Source organism: Stegostoma tigrinum, chromosome 4 (assembly GCF_030684315.1).
Source record: "Stegostoma tigrinum isolate sSteTig4 chromosome 4, sSteTig4.hap1, whole genome shotgun sequence".
Lineage (NCBI taxonomy): Eukaryota > Metazoa > Chordata > Chondrichthyes > Orectolobiformes > Stegostomatidae > Stegostoma > Stegostoma tigrinum.
The window spans coordinates 131,827,308-131,852,788 of NC_081357.1; the positions used below are offsets into that span (position 1 = coordinate 131,827,308).

At 45.6% G+C, this 25,481-nt stretch overlaps 1 protein-coding gene across 5 annotated transcripts in view; it reads left to right on the forward strand.

Moving 5' to 3' along the window:
- gareml (GRB2 associated, regulator of MAPK1-like) overlaps positions 1 to 25,481 on the forward strand; it is a 224,310-nt gene that overhangs the window by 91,210 nt on the left and 107,619 nt on the right. Inside the window, exon 1 of one of the 5 annotated variants that reach the window (XM_059645683.1) lies at positions 19,824 to 19,873. The exons of the other annotated variants lie outside the window; for them this stretch is intronic. The gene's annotated coding sequence lies outside the window, so the exon portion shown is untranslated. Of the gene's footprint in view, positions 1 to 19,823; positions 19,874 to 25,481 lie in introns of those variants that run through there. 5 annotated transcript variants of the gene reach the window in all.

The following is a 25,481-nucleotide window of genomic DNA, read 5'->3' on the forward strand; positions in this document are numbered from 1 at the left end:
ATTCAATAAGTTTGCGTAGACATGTCAGACTGAATAGCATCTTTCTGAGCTATCAGAATTCTGTAATTTGTGAGGTGTCTAGTTGGGCAAAAATAAAACTGGTGAATACTGTTTAAAGCTGTCCCTTTGTTTGTTAAGTGTGCAGATTATTTTTAGCATAATGAAGAGAGCAGGCAAGAATCAGTCCAAACTTAATTTATTTCAATTTGACTTCTTAACAAAATTATTGTTCAAGAAATTTAATCCAGAACTGTGCCTCTATTTCTTCTGAATGCTTGGCAGAGCTGTAAATCGTGATGACCTCAATCGTGGACCACTTCAAGACATTCAAAAATTCTTTGCAAAATTCAGGAAATTGAGTTCCTGGTGCAATAAAGTTGATAATCCCAATGAAGACTCTGCTTGTATTTGGTTACTGAGATAGTAGGAACTGCAGATGCTAGAGAATCTGAGATAACAAGGTGTAGAGCTGGATGAACACAGCAGGCCAAGCTGCATCAGAGGAGCAGGAAGGCTGATGTTTCGGGCCTAGACCCTTCTTCAGAAATGGGGGAGGGGAACGGGATTCTGAAATAAATAGGGAGAAGTAGATAGAGGATGGATTGAGGAGAAGATAGGTGGAGAGGAGACAGGTCAAAGAGACAGGGATGGAGTCGGTAAAGGTGAGTGTAGGTGGGGAGGTAGGGAGGAGATAAGTCAGACCAGGGATGATGGACAGGTCAAGGGGGTGGGATGAGGTTAGTAGGTAGGAGATGGGGTTGGAGCTTGAGGTGGGAGGACGGGATAGATGGGAGAAAAGACAGGTTAGCGGGGGCAGGGTTTTGGGATATGGTAGGGGGAGTGGAGATTTTGAAGCTTGTGAAGCCCACATTGACACCATTGGGCTGCAGGGTTCCCAAGCGGAATATGAGTTGCTGTTCCTGCAACCTTTGGGTGGCATCGTTGTGGCACTGCAGGAGGCCCAGAATGGGAGGGGGAGTTGAAATGGTTCGCGACTGGGAGGTGCAGTTGTTTATTGCGAACCGAGCGTAGTTGGTCTGCAAAGCGGTCCCTAAGCCTCCGCTTTGTTTCCCCAATGTAGAGGAGGCCACGACAGCGGATGTATTTAGTTACTAATTTTTTGATAATAAGGTGGAAATGTCTTAGATATGAGCTGTATTAAATAGGCAGCAGATAACACAAAACTGAAGTATTGTTGAAGATAGAGATGTTCTATCAAAGTATTTTGTCTTGCATTTATGAGGCCAGGGAGTAGCAATTTATACAGTGTGAAAAGGTTGTGTTGATTAGTCAGCAATTTGACTGTGATTGATTGTGATATTGCAATAAAAAGTGTCCCAAGAATCAATTGTTTCCCTAGGCTGTTGTTCACCTTTTAATTCAAAAAAGGGTAAAATGTCCAGACATGTTTCTTTTTCCTGTAGAGTATAGAGCCCTGTATAAATTTGTACATTACAGTAACATTTGTGATTGACTATCAAGTGCTGTCCATTTGCAGGCTCACAATGAATGTTCAATGTTATATTCTGAGGTTTGCAAGCATGGGCTAGTTCAGCATGACCCATGTTTGATCGATTGTGAGTAGCCATGGGGGGCATGCTATTTGATTCTATCCACCAGTCATTGGGACATCCCTGACGTTTCACCAACCCTGACATTCATTCATCACATCACCTGCTTGTGTGGTCAACACAGCATTTTCTTGGCATGATGGCAGCATCCTGTTAGTGATCACTAAAAATTGTAGCGATGCCGTGGACTTAAACGATATTTGAGCTAGACCAGGCACTTTCCAAAAGTAGCATGATTGGGGTCCATTTAGATGTCAAAAGGCCACTTTTTATTGCTGATATACCATCATATTGTACCAAGGTCTTGAGTTTCAACATATTCTGTAGGACATTGCTGAAATAAAAAGTGTACTTCTCATAAGCATGACCAGAGTGGAGAAGGCCTCTCAGGTCTTATCAGCATTATCATCCTAGAGAAACCAAAGCCTCTGAGCAATATGGGTCTGTCCTTTTTTTTTATTGACTGGTTTCTGGGACAATGTTTTCCCAAGCTCTCATGTTCGAAATTGAGTGAATAATTATTGAGTCACTGAAGCTAAAAGAATTAATGTGATTGTATATCTCATTTATTTTAATGTACCTTCCTCTGTGAATTTGCTTGTGCTGCTTTACCAGGCTAGATGGAAGCAGCGACCCATGTAGGGGCATGGATTCTTGTGCATATCGGTGTGTTTGTGCTTTTATCCAAGTCTCCGATTTGGTGGGGAGAAAATACACTTTATCTTTTCTGGGTGGTAGTGGGAGTAGAAACAAAAACAAAATTCCCTCACTTGCATAGGTACTAGCGAGGTTCTCCACAGAAGCAAGCAAGATGTTGGTTGCTCGCTATATTTGGCGGTTCTCATATTTTACAAGATATTACAAAGTGCTCTCCAAAACTAGAATGCTGTGGGCTAGATAAATCATGTGAAAGTTACTTTTGTGCTGTACTTGAAAATTATTCTTTTTAACATTTGAGTTACAACACATAAGCAAAATAGTGATATTCAAACCAATATATTGTGTCTCTTGACATGTGGAGAGCACCTCCCCACATAAAGGATTTCTCCCCATCACTAACTATATTCTAGCACAATTTAGCATGAAATCTGTTTTGTAAGTGGCTTCTACTTCAGTGAATTCTTCAGCTCTGCGAGCTTATTACAGACTTGCTGATGACTTGCCCCTTTGTGAATTACTGACATGATTACTGCAGGCTTGCAGCTTGAGAAATGTTCTTGGCTTTTGCTTATATGATGGCAACCACATGGTATTTAGCTGTTGCAGTTTCACAAGTCACAAACTCAAGTGTAAAAGAAAAATACTGAATATCTGGAGCAAACACAGAATGCTGGAGAAATTTAACAAGTCTGGCAGCATTTGAGAGAAACAGAGTTTATGTGTCAAGTCGGATATGACTCTGAATACTCTAATTCATATGCTTCTATGTTAAAAATGCAACTAATTCCACCACGGATATTATCACAAAGATTAAAATTTTTAAATGGCAGATTTTAACTTCTGTTCTCTTTCTACCTCTGAATCTGAATGTCAATATATTCTGTCTTCATTATTTTGGAACTTGGAAGGATGAGCTTCTATTTTTCTGTTGTCCTGTGCACTGGATTTTGGAGTTTCAGAAAGAGGATTGAATGGATTTTCATAGAATATCTTTATATTATCTGAACTAACCCATGTGGCTATGTTAACTGTGTCAAGCTGTAGTATAGAATTCACTGGTGAAAAGTAACATTCGTGCAACAAATAGCACCATCACATTCATTAGCAGCAGACGGTGATGGCATGATTTTAGTTTCATTCTGGGGGAAAGGGGTCATTTAACCACCATGATGCTGTTAATGGTCTGAGTGCTGCTGATGCTTCCTAATAGATAGGTAATGTGTACATGGAGCCGTCTCTCTCTCTCTCTCAATCATTCTACTTGAAGTAGACAACCAACAAGCTGGAAGAGGAGTCTTGTGAATAACACTGCAGCATGGAATAATGCTTTTTGCCCATTTTTCAAGGATTTCATGATTCATAATCCTTTCTAAATAAATCAACAATCTTTCAACATGAATTTACTCACTTGGAAAATGAATGGACAAAGAAAACCAGGGAAAGATGAAGTGAATTCAATGTCTATTGATGCTATTGGATGGTTAGCCGTTTTACATCTTGTTAGCTTTCATATCTCATGCTATACTTTCCCCAAGTACTTTTTTTAAAACCAGAGCATCAATATAAATTAGTTGTGGGAAGGAAATGAAAAATACAGGCCACAAAGATCGGAAACAGAATGAGAAGTAAAGAAATGAGAGATTTCAGCAGGTCATTACAAAGCTAGGATCCAGACAGCTGATAAGGTTGTCATTAATGGTAAAGTGAATAAACTGGAAAATGTATGAAGTTGAATTTATACCATGTGGACATCTTGGGGGTTGTAGGATGAGAGGACATTACAAAGCAGAGAAGAATAAGTTTTTATTTGAAATCCATTCAAGGATAATTATTTTAATTGGATGAAGAATCAAATATATTTTTCATTGAAAATTTAAATTGTGTGCCAAGATGACTGCTAGTCAGTAAACGCCTACGTATGTGTTGCCACCTGAGGAAAGTTCATTGTTGATTCTGTAAAACTTCAAAAGATTTTCACCTTTTTATCTCCAAAGAGATGAAGATTTTGAAATACTCCTGTGTTTTATTGTTAATCTCACTTGGAATTCTCTCGCAGTTACCAAGTAGGAATGAAAGACAAAGTTTGTTTCTTTATCCAAAATCTATCACCCACAGCATTGAAAAATGCTTTTTGTTTTAAAAAAGTGTAGATAGACTGATACAGCATTGAAAAGGCCCTTCGGCCCATCGAGCCTACATGACATGACTACCACTGAAGGTATGCTAATCCCAATTTCCTGCACTTGTCCCATATCCTTGAATGTTATGATATTTGAAGTACTCATCCAAATATCTTTAAAAGATTGGAACGTTTCCAGCTTCCACTATCTTCCAAGGCAGTGCACTCCAGATTCCCACCACCCGCTGAGTGACAAAACTTTTTCCCAAACCCCCTCTGAATCTCTTGTGCCTTACCCTAAAACTGTGCCTTCTCATGATCGACCCCTCAACTAAGGGGAGCAGCTGTTTTCTACTCATCCTGTCCATGCACTTAATAATCTTAAACACTTCAAACATGTCGCCTCTCAGCATTCTCTGCTCTAAAGAAAGCAATCCAAGCCTATCCAGTGTCTCCTCATAGGTCAATTTCTCCATCCCAGGAAACGTTCTGGTGAATTCCTCTGTACCCCCACTAGTGCTATCACATCCTTTCTGTAGTGAGGGGACCAGAACTGCACAAAGTACGCAAGCTGCGGCCTGACCAATGTTCTGTACAACTCCAACATTACCTCCTTGCTCTTATACTTTATGTGACGACTGATGAAAATAAGAGTCCTATGTATCTTCTTAACTATCCTACTCACATGTTCCACCACCATCAGAGATCTATAAATAATTACTCCAAGATCCCTCTGTGCCTCTAAGCTACTTAGTGTCCTGCCATTCCTTACATACTCCATCACCTTGTTTCTTATTCCAACATGCATCGCCCCGCACTGATCAGGGTTAAATACCATCTGCCACTGGTCTGCCCACCTGACCAAGCTTTTTATCTTCCTGTATCCCACAACTATTAACCACTCTACAAAACTTGGTGATGTCTGCAAACTTGCTTAACATTCCCCCACACTTTAATCCTGATCATTTATGTATATAACAACCAATAACGGTCCCAGTATGATCCTTCTGATACACTGGACACCAGCCCCCAGTCACTCAAACCGCCTTCCACCTCTACCCTTTTTTGTGTCCTATTAGTGAGCCAGTTTCTGATCCATCTCGCCAATTTCCCTCAATTCCATATTCTCCCACTCTCCCATGTGGGAGCTTATCAAAAGCTTTGCTGAAATCCATATAAACCACATCAACTGAACTTGAGAGAGAGAGAGATAGTAGGACATTCAAGACATTCAAAAATTCTTTGCAAAATTCCGGAAGTTGAGTTCCTGGTGCAATAAAGTTGATAATCCCAATGAAGACTTTGCTTGTATTTGGTTACTGAGATAGTAGGAACTGCAGATGCTGGAGAATCTGAGATAACAAGTGTAGAGTTGGATGAACACAGCAGGCCAAACAGCATCAGAGGAGCAGGAAGACTGACGTTTCGGGTCTTGACCCTTCTTTGTTTTCTGAGGAAGTTTTCTGGCAATTAGAGATGGGCAATCAATGCTGGTCCAGCCAACATTGCCATCATCCTGTGAATGAATTTTAAATAATTAAAAATGGAAATTTAAGGAATGGATATATCTAAGGCCAAATTACTGCTCTAAAATTCCTCACTCCTCCTCAAACTGATGAGGCAGTAGTGGAAAGCTGGAACAACTATATGTTGTGAAGTAGCCTAAAGGTTTGACCCAGCTGAGTTGAAGCAATAGCAATATTTGTTCATCAGGATGGTATGTAACTTGGGGAAAAGTTAAGAGGTTTGAGTATTCCATTTTATTACAGATTATGACGTCTGGGGTTAAGAACAATACAGCACAGGAACAGGTCTCTGATGAAGGGTCTGGGCCCGAAACGTCAGCTTTTGTGCTCCTGAGATGCTGCTTGGCCTGCTGTGTTCATCCAGCTCCACACTTTGTTATCTTGGATTCTCCAGCATCTGCAGTTCCCATTATCACAGCACAGGAACAGGTCCTTTTAATCAATAAGGTATTTTATAAGTGTGAGCCAGTCATCTTGCATTTCCTGAAAACATCTGGAGAAGGAAGATTGAGAAACATTGTTCTAATCAGCAAAAGAGTCATCTCAGCAGATCCTGTGAAATACTTTCCCAGTCTTTCCCTTTGCACAAAACACCTGAATTGTTTGGCCTGTCTGTGTCTGTCTGTATGTGTGTATATGGGGTCTCTACTCAGGGCACTAGAGGTTTGACTAATAAAGTTACCTGTTGACAATTCATAGATAATAGGAACTGCAGATGCTGGAGAATCCAAGATAATAAAATGTGAGGCTGGATGAACACAGCAGGCCAAGCAGCATCTCAGGAGCACAAAAGCTGACGTTTCGGGCCTAGACCTTTCATCAGAGAGGAGGATGGGGTGAGGGTTCTGGAATAAATAGGGAGAGAGGGGGAGGCGGACCGAAGATGGAGAGAAAAGAAGATAGGTGGAGAGAGATAATGGGAACTGCAGATGCTGGAGATTCCAAGATAATAAAATGTGAGGCTGGATGAACACAGCGGGCCAAGCAGCATCTCAGGAGCACAAAAGCTGACGTTTCGGGCCTAGACCCTTCATCAGAGAGGGGGATGGGGGGAGGGAACTGGAATAAATAGGGAGAGAGGGGGAGGCGGACCGAAGATGGAGAGTAAAGAAGATAGGTGGAGAGGGTGTAGGTGGGGAGGTAGGGAGGGGATAGGTCAGTCCAGGGAAGACGGACAGGTCAAGGAGGTGGGATGAGGTTAGTAGGTAGCTGGGGGTGCGGCTTGGGGTGGGAGGAAGGGATGGGTGAGAGGAAGAACCGGTTAGGGAGGCAGAGACAGGTTGGACTGGTTTTGGGATGCAGTGGGTGGGGGGGAAGAGCTGGGCTGGTTGTGTGGTGCAGTGGGGGGAGGGGATGAACTGGGCTGGTTGAGGGATGCAGTGGGGGAAGGGGAGATTTTGAAACTGGTGAAGTCCACATTGATACCGTATGGCTGCAGGGTTCCCAGGCGGAATATGAGTTGCTGTTCCTGCAACCTTCGGGTGGCATCATTGTGGCAGTGCAGGAGGCCCATGATGGACATGTCATCAAGAGAATGGGAGGGGGAGTGGAAATGGTTTGCGACTGGGAGGTGCAGTTGTTTGTTGCGAACTGAGCGGAGGTGTTCTGCAAAGCGGTCCCCAAGCCTCCGCTTGGTTTCCCCAATGTAGAGAAAGCCGCACCGGGTACAGTGGATGCAGTATACCACATTGGCAGATGTGCAGGTGAACCTCTGCTTAATGTGGAATGTCATCTTGGGGCCTGGGATGGGGGTGAGGGAGGAGGTGTGGGGACAAGTGTAGCATTTCCTGCGGTTGCAGGGGAAGGTGCCGGGTGTGGTGGGGTTGGAGGGCAGTGTGGAGCGAACAAGGGAGTCACGGAGAGAGTGGTCTCTCCGGAAAGCAGACAGGGGTGGGGATGGAAAAATGTCTTGGGTGGTGGGGTCGGATTGTAAATGGCGGAAGTGCCGGAGGATAATGCGTTGTATCCGGAGGTTGGTAGGGTGGTGTGTGAGAACGAGGGGGATCCTCTTGGGGCGGTTGTGGCGGGGGCGGGGTGTGAGGGATGTGTCGCGGGAAATGCGGGAGACACGGTCAAGGGCGTTCTCAATCACCGTGGGGGGGAAGTTGCGGTCCTTAAAGAACTTGGACATCTGGGATGTGCGGGAGTGAAATGTCTTATCGTGGGAGCAGATGCGGCGGAGGCGGAGGAATTGGGAATAGGGGATGGAATTTTTGCAGGAGGGTGGGTGGGAGGAGGTGTATTCTAGGTAGCTGTGGGAGTCGGTGGGCTTGTAATGGACATCAGTTACAAGCTGGTTGCCTGAGATGGAGACTGAGAGGTCCAGGAAGGTGAGGGATGTGCTGGAGATGGCCCAGGTGAACTGAAGGTTGGGGTGGAAGGTGTTGGTGAAGTGGATGAACTGTTCGAGCTCCTCTGGGGAGCAAGCGGCGGCGCCGATACAGTCATCAATGTACCGGAGGAAGAGGTGGGGTTTGGGGCCTGTGTAGGTGCGGAAGATGGACTGTTCCACGTAACCTACAAAGAGGCAGGCATAGCTGGGGCCCATGCGGGTGCCCATGGCCACCCCCTTAGTCTGTAGGAAGTGGGAGGAGTCAAAAGAGAAGTTGTTGAGTGTGAGGACGAGTTCCGCTAGGCGGATGAGAGTGTTGGTGGAGGGGGCCTGGTCGGGCCTGCGGGACAGGAAGAAGCGGAGGGCCTTGAGGCCATCTGCATGCGGAATGCAGGTGTACAGGGACTGGACGTCCATGGTGAATATGAGGTGTTGGGGGCCAGGGAATTGGAAGTCCTGGAGGAGGTGGAGGGCGTGGGTGGTGTCACGGACATAGGTGGGGAGTTCCTGGACCAAAGGGGAGAAAATGGAGTCCAGATAGGTGGAGATGAGTTCGGAGGGGCAGGAGCAGGCTGAGACGATGGGTCGACCAGGGCAGGCAGGTTTGTGGATTTTGGGAAGGAGATAGAAACGGGCCGTGCGGGGTTGGGGAACAATGAGGTTGGAGGCTGTGGGTGGGAGGTCCCCTGAGGTGATGAGGTCATGAATGGTGTTGGAGATGATGGTTTGGTGCTCGGGTGTGGGGTCATGATCGAGGAGGCGGTAGGAGGTGGTGTCGGAGAGTTGGCGTCTGGCCTCGGCGATGTAGAGGTCAGTACGCCATACTACCACTGCGCCACCCTTGTCTGCGGGTTTGATGGTGAGGTTGGGGTTGGAGCGGAGGGAGCGGAGGGCTGCCCGTTCTGCGGGGGAGAGGTTGGAGTGGGTGAGAGGGGTGGAGAGGTTGAGGCGGTTAATGTCTCGACGGCAGTTGGAGATGAAGAGGTCGAGGGAGGGTAGGAGGCCTGGGGGTGGTGTCCAGGAGGAGGACTTGTGTTGGAAGCGGGTGAAGGGGTCAGTGGAAGGAGGGTTGGGTTCCCGGTTGAAGAAGTAGGCATGCAGGCGAAGACGGCGGAAAAACTGCTCTGTGTCCGACCGTGACTGGTATTCGTTGATGTGTGGAAAAAACCCCATATGGTATCAATGTGGACTTCACCAGTTTCAAAATCTCCCCTTCCCCCACTGCATCCCTCAACCAGCCCAGTTCATCCCCTCCCCCCACTGCACCACACAACCAGCCCAGCTCTTCCCCCCCACCCACTGCATCCCAAAACCAGTCCAACCTGTCTCTGCCTCCCTAACCGGTTCTTCCTCTCACCCATCCCTTCCTCCCACCCCAAGCCGCACCCCCAGCTACCCACTAACCTCATCCCACCTCCTTGACCTGTCCGTCTTCCCTGGACTGACCTATCCCCTCCCTACCTCCCCACCTACACCCTCTCCACCTATCTTCTTTACTCTCCATCTTCGGTCCGCCTCCCCCTCTCTCCCTATTTATTCCAGTTCCCTCCCCCCATCCCCCTCTCTGATGAAGGGTCTAGGCCCGAAACGTCAGCTTTTGTGCTCCTGAGATGCTGCTTGGCCCGCTGTGTTCATCCAGCCTCACATTTTATTATATAGGTGGAGAGAGTATAGGTGGGGAGGTAGGGAGGGGATAGGTCAGTCCAGGGAAGACGGACAGGTCAAGGAGGTGGGATGAGGTTAGTAGGTGGATGAGGAATCCACCTACTAACCTCATCCCACCTCCTTGACCTGTCCGTCTTCCCTGGACTGACCTATCCCCTCCCTACCTCCCCACCTATACTCTCTCCACCTATCTTCTTTTCTCTCCATCTTCGGTCCGCCTCCCCCTCTCTCCCTATTTATTCCAGAACCCTCACCCCATCCCCCTCTCTGATGAAAGGTCTAGGCCCGAAACGTCAGCTTTTGTGCTCCTGAGATGCTGCTTGGCCTGCTGTGTTCATCCGGCCTCACATTTTATTATGTTGACAATGCATGATTGTTTATCTGTAGATAGAGTCCCTTTATGTGTAATAGATAGTAATTCTTGTGAAGTACAGTAATCTGATCTATTCTTTCTGTGAAACTGGGTTTAAAAGATTGCGGAAATTGGGGAACTGATGACTCTGTGAATAGCAGGTCTTGATGTCCAGTGGACTACCCTAGTGAAGCATGACAATGTTGAGCTGAGGACATTTTCCTGAGGAAGTCCTGTGATAGAGTCCTTAGGACTGTGGGGACATGTCTTTGACAACCATAATCTTCTTTCATATTGTCACCTTAGTTACTGGGCTGTGGTTTACCTTGTCTCTGATTTTGTTGTTTGTTATTTAGTAAAAATCAGTGTGTTAAATGAGGTCAAACTTGAATTATATAGAACGATTTGCAGTTGAGACTGAGTATCCCTACTGAACCGTAAAAAAAATTACCTGATAGTAAAAACAGTGAAAGTATTTGTAATTCTAAAGCCACCTGTTGTTGTGGAGGTGTTTTGGCTTAGCCAGACCAGAAGAAGCGATGATGAAAATATTTCTCAGTTTTAAACAACTGTGTCTGCTAGAGCTCTTGAAGTAGCACATGGGGTGCAAAATGTTGCCAGGCATATTCATGATTAACAGGCCTCAAGTTCCAACAGCTGTTGACACAGTAAACCATATCAGATGTGTGGTCAAATAAATAATTCTCTAGATTGATTTATTGTTTTTGCTAAGGTTAAAAGCCACATTTGCACAGAACCAGGCCTTTTGGCCAAGCACTGCTAGAAGCAACAAGAGCTGCTAGATTGAAGGCAGGAAAAAGTTCCTGAGTCATATCACAGGATCAACAGGAGTACATTGACAATCCAGTTTCTGTTACATCAGTGCCAATGAAGGACCTATGAAAGAAATCAAGTGGAATTGATCTGTGCCCATATGTAACAAATCAAACATCTCCCAGATTGTTGACCCTCTCTGATGAAGGGTCTAGGCCCAAAACGTCAGCTTTTGTGCTCCTGAGATGCTGCTTGGCCTGCTGTGTTCATCCAGCTTCACACTTTGTTATCTCCCAGATTGTTCTAAAGCCGTAACATGTAAAAGCAGAGGTAATGATAGCATATAGTTCTTCACAAAGTGGGGAGGAAAACCGTTCACTGCATTCCATCTGTGGTCTGACTTTGTTCTTCGACAGTTTTAGCAAGACCTCCTTATTTTTATACTCCATTCCATTTTCCTTCTGTATTACTTTACTGAATATGAGTGCAATCCTTTTTGAGATTTATGTGCAAAGACCCCAAGTCCCTCTACATTTTACCTTTCTGCAGTCAGTCTCCATTATGATTCATCCTGACTCCACTCTGACCTCACTAGGAGAGTGTGTGTTGGAATTAACCCAATGCATTCTAATTCTAAAAACTGCTTTTGATTATTAGTCTCATCTCAAGAACAAAGAAAATTACAGCACAGGAACGACCCAGTCTGCGCCAATCCAGATCTTCTATCTAAACCTGTCGCCTATTGTCCAAGGATCTGAATCCCTCTGGTCCCTGCCCATTCATTTATCTGTCTAGATACATCTTAAATGATGCTATCGTGCCCACCTCTACCACCTCCGCTGGCAACAAGTTCCAGGCACTCACTACCCTCTGTGCAAAGAACTTTCCACTCATATCTCCCTTAAACTTTTCCCCTCTCACCTTGAAAATATGACGCCTAGTAATTGAGTTGCCCGCTGTGGGAAAAAGCTTTTTGCTGTCCACCCTGTCTATTACCTGTCATGAGATAACAAGGTGTGGAGCTGGATGAACACAACAGGGCAGGCAGCATCTGACGAGCAGGAAAGCTGACCTTTCGGGCCTAGACCCTTCATCAGAAATGGGGGAGGGGAAGAGGGTTCTGAAATAAATAAGGAGGGGGGTGCAGATCGTGGAAGGATAGAGGAGAAGATAGGTGGAGAGGAGACAGGCAAGTCGAAGAGGCAGGGATGGAGCCAGTAAAGGTGTGTAGGTGGGGAGGTGGGAAGGAGATTGGTCAGTCCAGGGAGGACGGACAGGTCAAGGGGGCAGGATGAGGTTAGTAGGTAGGAAATGGGGGTCTGGCTTGAGGTGGGAGGAGGGGATAGGTGAGAGGAAGAACAGCTTAGGGAGGCAGAGATGAGCTGGGCTGGTTTTGGAATCCAGTGGGGGGAGGAGAGATTTTGAAGCTTGTGAAGTCCACATTGATACCATTGGGCTGCAGGGTTCCCAAGCAGAATATGAGTTGCTGTTCTTGCAACCTTCGGATGGCATCATTGTAGCACTGCAGGAGGCCCAGGATGGGCATGTCGTCTAAAGAATGGGAGGGGGAGTTGAAATGGTTTGCGACTGGAGATGCAGTTGTTTATTGCGAACTGAGCGGAGGTGTTCTGCAAAGCGGTCCCCAAGCCTCCGCTTGGTTTCCCCAATGTAGAGGAGGCCACAACGGGTACAGCCGATGTGCAGGTGAACATCTGCTTGACGTGGAAGGTCTTCTTGGGGTCTGGGATGGGAGTGAGGGAGGAGATGTGGGGGCATGTGTAGCAATTCCTGCGGTTGGTTGCAGGGAAAAGTGCCGTGTGTGGTGGGGCTGGAGGGAAGTGTGGAGCGGACAATGGAGTCATGGAGAGAGTGGTCCCTCCAGGATGCAGAGAAGGGTAGGGAGGGGAAAAATGTCTTGGGTGGTGGGGTCGGATTGCAGATGGCAGAAATGTTGGTGGATGAGGCGTTCAGCCGTGCTGAATCTTCACCATCTTCCCAGACCTTCCCCTTACTGAGGACGAACGGTCAGTCCTCAGTAAGGGGCCCACCCTTGTCCCCCTCCACCCACATATCAATGAATTCCAGTCACGTCTGGACATTGAGCAGTTTTTCCGCTGCCTTCGCCTCCACGCTTACTAGTTTAACCATGAGCCTAACCCTCCCTCTACTGACCCCTTCTCCCCCCTCAAACACAAGTCCTCCTCCTGGACACCACCCCAAGGCCTCCTACCCTCCCTCGACCTCTTCATCTCCAACTGCTGTCGAGAAATCAATCGCCTCAACCTCACCACCTCTCTCACCCATTTCTGATGAAGGGTCTAGGCCCGAAACATCAGCTTTCCTGCTCCTCTGATGCTGCTTGGCCTGCTGTAAGAACTCATAGGCCGGCAGATTGTTGAAAAGTGCAAACGTATCAGGGTTGTTGTTATGGGTGACTTCAACTTTCCCAATATAGATTGGAACCTCCTTAGTGCAGATGGTTTGGATGGAGCCATTTTTGTCAGGTGTGTTCAGGAGGGTTTCCTTACTCAGTATGTGGACAGGCCAACGATGGGGGAGGCCATTTTGGATTTGGTGCTCGACAATGAGCCAGGACAGGTGTCAGATCTCATGGTGGGAGAGCACTTTGGCGACAGTGACCGCAACAGCCTCACATTTACCATAGCCATGGAGAGGGAAAGGAGCAGTTACAGGGGAAGATATTTAACTAGGGTAAAGGAAACTATGACACTATCAGGCAGGAGTTGGGAAGTATAGATTGGGAGCAATTGTTCCACAGAAAGGGCACAGCAGACATGTGGAGGCTGTTTAAGGAGCAGTTGTTGCGAGTGATGCATAAATTTGTTCCTCTGAGACAGGTAAGAAGGGGTAAGATTAAGGAGCCTTGGATGACGGATACAGAGGTGCTTCTCGTCAAAAAGGAAAAGGCAGTGTACATAAGGTGGAGGAAGCTTGTTGTGAATGAGAACTTTGAGGAGCAGGAAAACAGGCTTGAACAGATCGAGATTGAGGGAATTGATGTGCTGGAAATTTTGGAAAACATTAAGATTGATAAGTCCCCAGGGCCAGACCAGATTTATCCTAGGTTGTCCGGGAAGTGAGAAAGGAGGTTGCTAAGCCACTGGCGAAGATCTTTGCTTCCTCACTCTCCACGAGAGTCGTCCCGGAAGATTGGAGGGAGGCAAATGTTGTTGCTCTTTTCAAGAAAGGGAATAGGGAAATCCCTGGAAATTACAGACCAGTCAGTCTTACGTCTGTGGTCAGCAAGGTTTTGGAAAGAATTCTGAGGGATAGGATTTATGACTATTTGGAAAAGCATAGCATGATTAAAGGGAGTCAGCATAGCTTTGTGAGGGGCAGGTCATGCCTTACAAATCTTATTGAGTTCTTTCAGGAAGTCACGAGACAGGTTGACGAGGGTCGAGCAGTGGATGTGGTGTACATGGACTTCAGCAAGGCATCTGATAAGGTTCCCCACGGCAGGCTCATTCATAAAGTCAGGAGGTATGGGATATAGGGTGATTTGGCTGTCTGGATTCAGAATTGGTTGGCTGACAGGAGGCAGAGAGTGTTTGTAGATGATAAGTATTCTGCCTGGAGGTCAGTGCTGAGTGGTATCCCGCAGGGGTCTGTTCTTGGGCCCCTGCTCTTTGTAGTTTTTATAAATGACTTAGATGATGAAGTTGAGGGGTGGGTTAGTATGTTTGCTGATGACACAAAAGTTGGAGGTGCCATTGATAGTATCGAGGGCTATTGCAGGCCTCAGTGAGACATTGACAGTTTACAGAGCTGGGCTGAGAAATGACAGATGGAGTTCAACCTGGATAAATGTGAAGTGATGCATTTTGGAAGGTCGAGCTTAAATGCTGAATATAGGATTAAAGGCAGTATTCTCGGCAGTGTGGAGGAACAGCGGGATCTTGGTGTTCAAGTGCATAGCTCCCTCAAAGTTGCCACCCAAGTGGATATGGTTTTTAAGAAAGCATATGGTGTTTTGGCTTTCATTAACAGGGGGATCGAGTTTAAGAGCCACGAGGTTATGCTGCAGCTCTACAAAACCCTGGTGAGACCACACTTGGAATATTGTGTCCAGTTCTGGTCGCCCCATTATAGGAAAGATGTGGAGGCTTTGGAGAGGGTGCAAAGGAGGTTTACCAGGATGCTGCCTGGACTGGAGGGCTTGTCTTATGAGGAGAGGTTGACAGAGCTCGGACTTTTCTCTCTGGAGTGAAGGAGGGAGAGAGGTGACCTGATCGAGGTGTACAAGGTAATGAGAGGTATGGATAGAGCCGATAGCCAGAGACTTTTCCCCAGGGCAGGATTGACTGCCACGAGGGGTCATAGTTTTAAGGTGTTAGGAGGAAGGTATAGTGGAGAAGTCAGAGGGAGGTTCTTCACCCAGAGAGTTGTGAGTGCACGGAATAGTTTACTAGCGGTAGTCGTGGAAGCAGTGTCATTAGTGACATTTAAGCGACTGCTGGACATACACATGGACAGCAGTGAATTGAGGGGAATGTAGGTTAGGTTATTTTATTTTTGGATTAGGATTATTCCACGGCACAACATCGTGGGCCGAAGGGCCTGTACTTTGCTGTACTTTTCTATGTTCTATGTTCTATGTAACTTAGAGATGAAGTAGAAAAGTCGAAGTGCTCTGAGGTATCACCAGTCAGAGCATGAAATTGAAACAGGTCTTTTTCTAAAACCACAATCTCAGTGCAACATATAAACCAAAAGAACTGTGGATGCTGTAAATCAGGAACAAAAACAAAGTTGCTGGAAAAGCTCATCAGGTCTGGCAGCATCTGTGAAGGAGAAAACAGAGTTAATTGCTTTGGGTCCAGTGACCCTTCCTCAGAACTGATGCTATCTGGGAAAACATCAGTTAATATGCAAAAAATAGGGAGGTCGATGGGGTCTGGAGTAAACAATAATACAGAGCCCAAAGAGAGAGAAAGAGACTTGGACAAACAAACAAGTTGCTCACGATAAGGCTGGGAGGGCGAGTCGTTGTTAATGGGGAATGTTATATTTAGGATGAAATGAGGAAAAATTGCTTCACTTAGCGTGGTGAACCTAGGGAATTCTCTGCCACAGAAAGTATTTGAGGCCAAGAGATTGATTGTTTTCAAGAAGGAGTTAGAGTTCATCCTTAAGGTTAAAGGGACCAATAGGTATCGGGAGAAAATGGGAACAGGAGACTAAAGTGAATGATAAGCCATGGTTGTATTGAATGATGGACCAGACTCTAACGGCAGAATGGCCTACTGCTGCTCCTATCTTCTGTCATTCTGTGTTGATTGAGTGACTTTCAGGTTTGTTCTGCCTTTCTTGGGAAGTCATTGAACAACTGTCACTAAGCAGTTTTCTTCTGAACCTATAGTAATGCACTGAGCTGGTTTATTACCCCTTCAAATAAAGCAAGAACTCCAGACTTCTTGGCATCATAGCCCTGACTTCACAAATGAAACTGCTTCTCTTCCTTGACACACAAAATGCAAGATATAAATTCAACTTAATGTCATACCTTTTTTTGGCACTGCATTAAGAAAAATGTATCTTTTAAGAGAGATTTTAATTTTTCTATTTCAAAGCCCACTTCTCTTCTTTTAGATTTTATTCAAGCAGCAACAATGTATTTACATAAGATACACAATGACTTAGCATAAAAGTCACTTTCTACATTAGCCCATTTTGATCACAGTATTTGAGTTCCATATTAGCATCACGAGAAAGCACCTGGTATGAACAATGTCTCTTTCTGCCACATTAATTATTTTCATATGTTTGTGGCGTTAAACTCCAATAAGATGGCCTCAAATTCTTGGTATGCAATTCTGGTAGGAGGGTTTGTGGATTATGTTTATGAAAATAATAATCACTGCAGAGTTGTTGGATGTAAAGACTTCAAAATGTTGTACAGCCAATACAAGCTCAGTCTCTTTTTACCATTTCAATGTTTTTACTGGCATGGGTTCAACTTGGAAGAGAAACAGCTGATTGGTTATTCATTCTCCATTTTGTCTTCTGGGAATAAAGCCACAGCAATAACGGCCTCACTGGCATCAACAGCCAGTTTAAATGACTTAGTATAATTTGGTGCTATTAAAGTTAGAGCTATAGTCAATACAGCTCTCAACCCGTCAAAGGCACTTTGACACTTAGCTATCCATACACATTTCATGCCTTTCTGTTATAAACGTGTACAGAGAGCCACTATAATACTAAAATTGAGAACAGGCTGTCTTTGCAATCCATTCATGCCTGTACATCATAAAATATTTCTATTTATTTTAGGCAGTGCAAATACCAACATCTCTAGGCACAGCTTGGCCTTGTCCCATCAAGTAGCCCAAATGCAACAACAAAAACAAAGTTGCTAGAAAGCTCACCACGCCTGGCAGCATCTGGAAGAGAAAACAGAGTTAACCTTTCAGATCTGGTGACCCTTCTTCGAGGAAGTATCCTGATTTACAGCATCCGCAGTTCTTTTGGTTTTTATTTGTGTAGCCCAAATAAATAACTCCTTTCGATAAGTTTATAACCAAACTTGCTCTTCGTAACTGATTCAATTCTTGGATGAATTGCTTTAAATAGTCGTAGAGTCAAACAGCATGGAAGCAGACCCCTCAGTTCAACTCATCTGTGCCGAACAGGTATCTTAAACTGAGCTGATACCATTTGCCTGTGTTTGACCCATATCTCTCTAAAACCCTTCCTATTCATATACCTGTCCGATTGTCTTTTAAATGTTTTAATTGGACCTGCTTCTACCACTTCCTCTGGTGGCTCATTCCACACATGCACCACCCTCAGTGAAAAAATTGCCCTTCAGATCCCTTTTAAATTTTACCCTCTCACCTTAAACCTATGCTGTTTAGTTTTGGACTCCCATACCCTATCCATGCCCCTAATGATTTTATAAACATCTGTAAGGTCACCTTCAGCCTCCAACATTTTGGGGGAAAAGTCCCAGCCTATCCAGTCTCTCCTTATAACTTAACCCCTCTAGTGCTGGCAACATCTTTGTAATTTCTTTTTCTGCACCCTTTCCAGTTTAACAAGATCCTTCCCATAAAAGCGAAACCAGAAATGTACGCAATATTCTAAAAGTGGCCTGACCAAACTCTTCTATAACTGCATTATGTCATCTCAATTTCTGTATGCAATGTGCTCATTGATGAAGGCAAGCATGCCAACTGTCATCTTCACCACCCTATCTACCTGTGATGCCATTTTCAACGAACTGTCTACTTCTAGCACTGCGTCTCTCAGTTCGACAACATTCCCCACAGCCTTCCCATTAACTGTATAAATGCTGCCATGGTTTGTCTTCAAAATGCAACATGTCGCATTTATCTCAATTAAACTCCATCAACCACTGTGTGTCCCACTGGCCCAGCTGATCAAACATCTTGTATTCTAAGATAACCTTCTTCACTGTCCACTATGCCACCAGTTTTGGTGTCATCCGCAAACTTACCAGCCACTCCTTCAATATTCTCATCCAAATCTTTTATATAAATGGACCCAGCACCTACCCCTGAGGTGCACTGTTGATCATAGCCGTTCCATTTTAACAAAAATCCTCGACCTCCACCCTCTCTGTACTACCATCAAACCAATTTTTTATCCAATTGGCTAGCTCTCCCTGGATCCCCTGTGATCTAACCTTACTAATTAGTCAATCATGCAGAGCCTTGTTAAAGGCCCTGCTAAAGTCCACGTTGACAACATCTACCATCCTACCTTTATCTATCTTGGTCACCTCTTCAAAACAACTCAATCAACATGATTTTTCCCGCACAAAGCCAAGCTCACTATCCCATATCAGTCCTTGTATTTCCAAACGCATACAAAACCTGTCTGTCAGAATCCTCTCCAACAACGTACCCACCACTGAACACAGCTAAGCTATCAATATGTACAAAACAATAGCCTATAACCCATTAATGACCTGGTTGGTTAACTTTTGATCGGTTACTTGTGCATTGTCCCTTCAATGTAACATGACTTTAGATTCATAAAGTCTATCTGGGTTTTGAAAGCTGATATTTCTTTGGCTATCCAATCCTCTCAATACAATATTCCACTCCTGGGATTGAATATGAATCCATTTTTGCCACTGCATTGAGTTTACAGCAATCTATGCATATTCATTGTGACTCATCTTGCCTCCGTACCATCACAGTAGCTGAGCTCTGGCTACTGCGAATCAGTGCAACCATGTAAATTGCTATCATGAACTTAATCGCTTCCTACACTTGAGCAAACATCTCTGGGTTGAAACATAAACACGATGTCCTGTGGAAGAGTCCCAGGACGTTAATTGTGTTCGCTCCACAGATGGTGCCAGACCTGCTGAGCTTTTCCAGCAATTTCGGTTTTTGTTTCTGATTTCCAGCAGCCACAGTTATTTCAGATTTTTTTTCTCTCTGGTTGATTCTGTAAGTACATTGTTATATGTGTGACATATTCCCTACTTCAACATCATATGTGGCCGAATATGTTTCTTTGACATTGTGGATTTTACTCTGATGTATGCAGCACAAGTCATGCCACACAAATACAGTGAAAGATTGTCTTATCTCAATCCACAGTACACATCACTGAAGAAAGGCAACAATTGCACGGAAGATAATAAAGTGTGGAGCTGGATGAACACAGCAGGCCAAGCAGCATCTCAGGAGCACCAAAGCTGATGTTTTGACCTAGACCCTTCAGGCCCGAAACATCAGCTTTTGTGCTCCTGAGATGCTGCTTGGCCTGCTGTGTTCATCCAGCTCCACACTTTGTTACTTTGGATTCTCCAGCATCTGCAGTTCTCATTATCATTGTACGGAAGAGCCCGTTTTCAAATACGTTCAGTTTAAGGTAAGAGGAAATCAGCTGTGAGCCTTACGCAGCCAGTGTGACCCTTGTCTTCATTTTGAGAATTTAGACTGCAGGTGACACTTCAAATTCACTTATGACTACTTCTGCATCACAGAGATGACTGCTCAATCTGTAATGTCTAATGACATGATCAGGATAGCTTGTGACTAGGATTTTATTTGACACAATTCGTCACTGCTTATGATTCACTTATTAAGTTCAATGATCACAGAAGTCTTTAAACTATACTGAGTATCTGCCTCATTCATAGATCTTAGAACCCCTACAATGTGGAATCAAGCCACTCGGCCCATCAAGTCCACACTGACCCCCAAGGAGTATCCCACCCAGATCCAACCCTATCACCCTAACCCCTCATTTCCCCATGGCTAATCTACCTGGCCAGCAAGTACCTGGACACTGTGGAACAATTTAGCACAATCAATCCACCTAACCTGCACATCTTTGGACTGTTGGAGGAAACTGGAGCACCTGGAGGAAACCCATGCAGACACGGGGAGAATGAGCAAACTCCTCTCAGACAGGCCCCTGAGTTGAATTAAATCTGGCACTGTGAGGTAACAGTGCTAGTCACTGTGCCACCTTATGTCATATCTTGTCTGTTACTGTCAGTTCTGATACAACATGATAGTTCTGTTCTTGTGTGATCTCGCGTTATAAGAAAGTAGCGCAATAGCCGCACAATTTAAACGAATAGGGCTGGAATCATACTATAACAAATACAGGTCAGGAAAGTTCATGTTCAACAAGTAGTGGTTTAAATCGATCAAATGCATTAAAGCCAATTTGTGTTGAAAAAACACACGTTAGAGCAGAACTGACTGTATTTCAGCATTAACACAATGTCTTAATATGTGCAAAGCAATAACAGTAAAGGAATAGCATGTAAATACATTAAGGACTGGTCTGATGACCACCAATTTCTTGACTTTATTGTCAAAATGGATCTATGATAATATAAAGTACGTAGTTCCAGGAATGCAAAAAATTTATTTATACTATGACTGATGCTTACAATGTTCTTAAATTGAGTCCAATATCATCTTGATTTGTGTGGTGTGCTGACTTGTTTTTTAGATTTAATATGCTTATATAGATCCCAGAAGAGAAAAGATGGTGTCTTCAGGTTCACAACCTGGAACCTCCATACCTAAGATGAACAGTTTTCCACTTTTATTCTCTTCATGCAATTGTTCTATCAAGTTACTTCAAAACTGTACCTCAAAGTTATTTATAGATATGAGCATTGATAACAATATAACAAAGTGTGGAGCTGGATGAACACAGCAGGCCAAGCAGCATCTCAGGAGCACAAAAGTTGATGTTTCGGGCCTAGACCCTTCTTCAGAGAGGGGGATTGGGAGAGGGAACTGGAATAAATAGGGTGGGAGGGGGAGGCGGAGGCAGACCGAAGATGGAGAGAAAAGAAGATAGGTAGAGAGGAGAGTATAGGTGAGGAGGTAGGGAGGGGATAGGTCAGTCCAGGGAAGATGGACAGGCCAAGGAGGCGGGATGAGGTGGTAGGTATGAAATGGAGGTGCGGCTTGAGGCGTGAGGAACGGATGGGTGAGAGGAAGAACAGGTTAGTGAAATGGAGACAAACTGGGCTAGTTTTGGGATGCAGTGGGGGGAGGGGACGAGCTGGGCTGGTTTTGTGATGCAGTGGGGGGAAGGGGAAGAACTGGGCTGGTTTTGGGATGTGGTGGGGGAAGAGGAGATTTTGAAGCTGGCGAAGTCCACATTGATACCATTGGGCTGCAGGGTTCCCAAGCGGAATATGAGTTGCTGTTCCTGCAACCTTCGGGTGGCATCATTGTGGCACTGCAGGACGCCCATGATGGACATGTCATCTGAGGAATGGGAGGGGGAGTTAAAATGATTCACGACTGGGAGTTGCAGTTGTTTGTTGCGAAGCGAGCAGAGGTGTTCTGCAAAGCGGTCCCCAAGCCTCCGCTTGGTTTCCCCAATGTAGACGAAGCCACACCGGGTACGGTGGATGCAGTATACCACATTGGCAGATATGCAGGTGAACATCTGCTTGATATGGAAGGTCATCTTCGGGCCTGGGATAGGGGTGAGGGAGGAGGTGTGGGGGCAAGTGTAGCACTTCCTGCGGTTGCAGGGGAAGGTGCTGGGTGTGGTGAGGTAGGAGGGGAGTGTGGAGCGGACAAGGGAGTTGCGGAGAGAGTGGTCTCTCCAGAAAGGAGACAAGGGTGGGGATGAAAAAATGGCCTGGGTGGTGGGGTCGGATTGTAGATGGCGGAAGTGTCGGAGGATGATGCGTTGTATCCGGAGGTTGGTGGGGTGGTATGTGAGAATGAGGGGGATCCTCTGGGGGTGGTTGTGGCAGGTGCGGGGTGTGAGGGATGTGTTGCGGGAAATGCGGGAAATGCGGGAGATGCAGTCAAGGGTGTTCTGGACCACTGTGGGGGGAAAGTTGCAGTCCTTGAAGAACATGGATATCTGGGATGTGTGGGAGTGGAATGCGTCATCCTGGGAGCAGATGCGGCGGAGGCGGAGGTATTGGGAATAGGGGATGGAATCTTTGCAGGAGGGTGGGTGGGAGGAGGTGTATTCTAGGTACCTGTGGGAGTCGGTGGGCTTGAAATGGACATCAGTTTCTAGCTGGTTCCCTGAGATGGAGACTGAGATGTCCCAGAAGGTGAGGGATGTGTTGGCCCCAGTGAACTTGAGGTTGGGGTGGAAGGTGTTGGTAAAGTGGATGAACTGTTCGAGCTCCTCTGGGGAGCAAGAGGCGGCGCCGATACAGTCATCAATGTAACGGAGGAAGAGGTGGGGTTTGGGGCCTGTGTAGGTGCAGAAGAGGGACTGTTCCACGTAACCTACAAAGGGGCAGGCTTCTTCAAGGACCGCAACTTTCCCCCCGCAGTGGTCGAGAATGCCCTTGACCGCGTCTCCCGCATTTCCCGCAACACATCCCTCACACCCCGCCCCCGCCACAACCGCACCCAGAGGATCCCCCTCATTCTCACACACCACTCCACCAACCTCCGGATACAACGCATCATTCTCCGACACTTCTGCCATCTATAATCCGACCACACCACCCAAGCTATTTTTCCATCCCCACCCTTGTCTGCCTCCTCTCCTGCACCCCTCCTGCAGTGCCACAATGATACCACCCGAAGGTTGCAAGAACAGCAACTCATATTCCGCTTGGGAACCCTGCAGCCCAATGGTATCAATGTGGACTTCACAAACTTCAAAATCTCCCCTCCCCCACTGCATCCCAAAACCAGCCCAGCTCGTCCCCTCCCCCCACTGCATCCCAAAACCAGCCCAGCCTGTCTCCACTTCACTAACCTGTTCTTCTTCTCACCCATCCCTTCCTCCCACCTCAAGCCGCACCTCCATTTACTACCTACCACCTCATCCCGCCTCCCTGCATGTCCATCTTCCCTGGACTGACCTATCCCCTCCCTACCTCCTCACCTATACTCTCCTCTCTACCTATCTTCTTTTCTCTCTGTCTTCAGTCTGCCTCCCCCTCTCTCCCTATTTATTCCGGAACCCTCTCCCCATCCCCCTCTCTGAAGAAGGGTCTAGGCCCAAAACGTCAGCTTTTGTGGCCCTGAGATGCTGCTTGGCCTGCTGTGTTCATCCAGCTCCACACTTTGTTATCTTGGATTCTCCAGTATCTGCAGTTCCCATTATCATTGATAACAATATTCCATCTTGAGAGTAAGGATCATTTTTATAAATGCATGTCCCCATCACACAGTTTTACATGCCACAAATTCTCATTTGGAATTCACAACCTGAGATCACTTTGTTTTGTGGGATGTTCATTAACGCAATTGTCCTTTGAAGGGCCTCACATTGTAGAGCTCATTCCCTCAACATAAAACAAATACACCTCCTCCACTCACTCAGTCAGGTAGGAGCCATTTTTTAATTTCTATTGTGTATTTACAATTCAGATGAGAATGAAAGTCATTACAAGTAACTATCAGTTCTCGGGGAGAGTCACAGGCTTAGCCTGTTGATCTAGGAGACCCCATACCTTGATCTTCCTTTCTGCCTTGTACTTCCTGTTAGCTACAACAGGTTAAAGCTTCCACAGTCGCCACCCAACCCATTTATTTAAATTTTTACTTCCCTGTTTTACCTCCTAAATCCTAGACCTATAGCTTACTGATACCAAACAATGTCATCTACTGCACCCCAAAACAAAACCAGCATGACAGTGACCATTAATGATTGCTCCTCTTACAGAAACCCTGCCCTCCGGTACTCTACCATCTCAATCCTTGTGTATTGTGGTGCTCACTTTACAATTATTGTCCCCTCTGCATTTCAACATACTGCCTCCAATCCTCACAAGTGACTTTTCCAACCTGACAACTAAAGCTGTGGCATCTGCTAACCCTCCTTGATTTCGAGTGAACAGACACTAACTGTGTTCCAGTATGGAATGACAGCCTTAGCTGATGACTTACCAAACTTCTGATTGCTCTCTGTGCAGCTTCCTGATTGAGTGACTGATAATCTCTGCTTATGTTGGACTCGTAGGTCTGACCTTGGTCATGTTCTGGGCTATACTGCCACAAATCCAGTGACCCTGAATGCCCAAGCAGCTAACTGACTGTGTCCCATCCCCCGGACTGAGATCAGATGATGTCCTTGTAACTGCAGCAAAATCTTCTCAATGACAACAGTTTTCCTAGACGGGACTGAGGATGACTACTCCTAGACTTTGGGTCGAGGCCATTTAGTTGAAGCACACTCGACTTGTTTGTAAGTTGCTTGCAAAAGCTGCAGATATGACATTGCTTTAATGAGGTGTTGTACATCAACATGCCTGCCCTTTGACTGGTCATTGCAGTCGTATGTGATAGGCTGTCTGATTTGGAGTCTGCTCCTAAATGCAAGGCAAGATGGAAGTGCGATGAGCTTCAATGTTCTGAATGAGGCAGCAATGCACACTAAACCAAAGGAAGGCGAAGCTGAGATACTGTGGGCATCCAAATAGGCACAAAATATGTCAGTATTGACAGCCCTGAGGTGGACTTTGTTCTGATGTATGACATGGCACCTATCTCTGTGCCCAAAGTGGCCTGGCAGCAGCATTACGATGAATGGTGTCAGTGAACTTCAAAGTACAAAACCAATGTGCTAAACTGCACACTGACTGAGTCAGAGATGTTTAATCAGGATATAATGAGGTTGGTGCTTACCCAATGCCAACCTCCTTGGACGGCTGTTGGGGCAGACTGTCACTGCCTATGGAGCATTCCCTGAGCTGTTAGGGACTGCTGGGCAACTTGGTAACTCAGAGAATATGCTGAGCTTCAGCTACCAGGAACCCCCTCAGACTTTCAGGTTGAGAATGATCTCTGTGTAATTTCTTTCCACTGCTTGGGAAAAATAGCAATGGGCATATCATTTCGGTTCAATTGGGCAATAATGCGATGTTAATACATGCAAATAAGCCTTGGACCATTCACCGAAATGGTTCATGTGTCTCAATTAAAACTGTGTGGAAAATCAAACTTGATACTTTCTCCAGAATGCTGAACTGCAATTCTCAATGTTGAGATTATTTATCTATTGTTGATTATTTCCT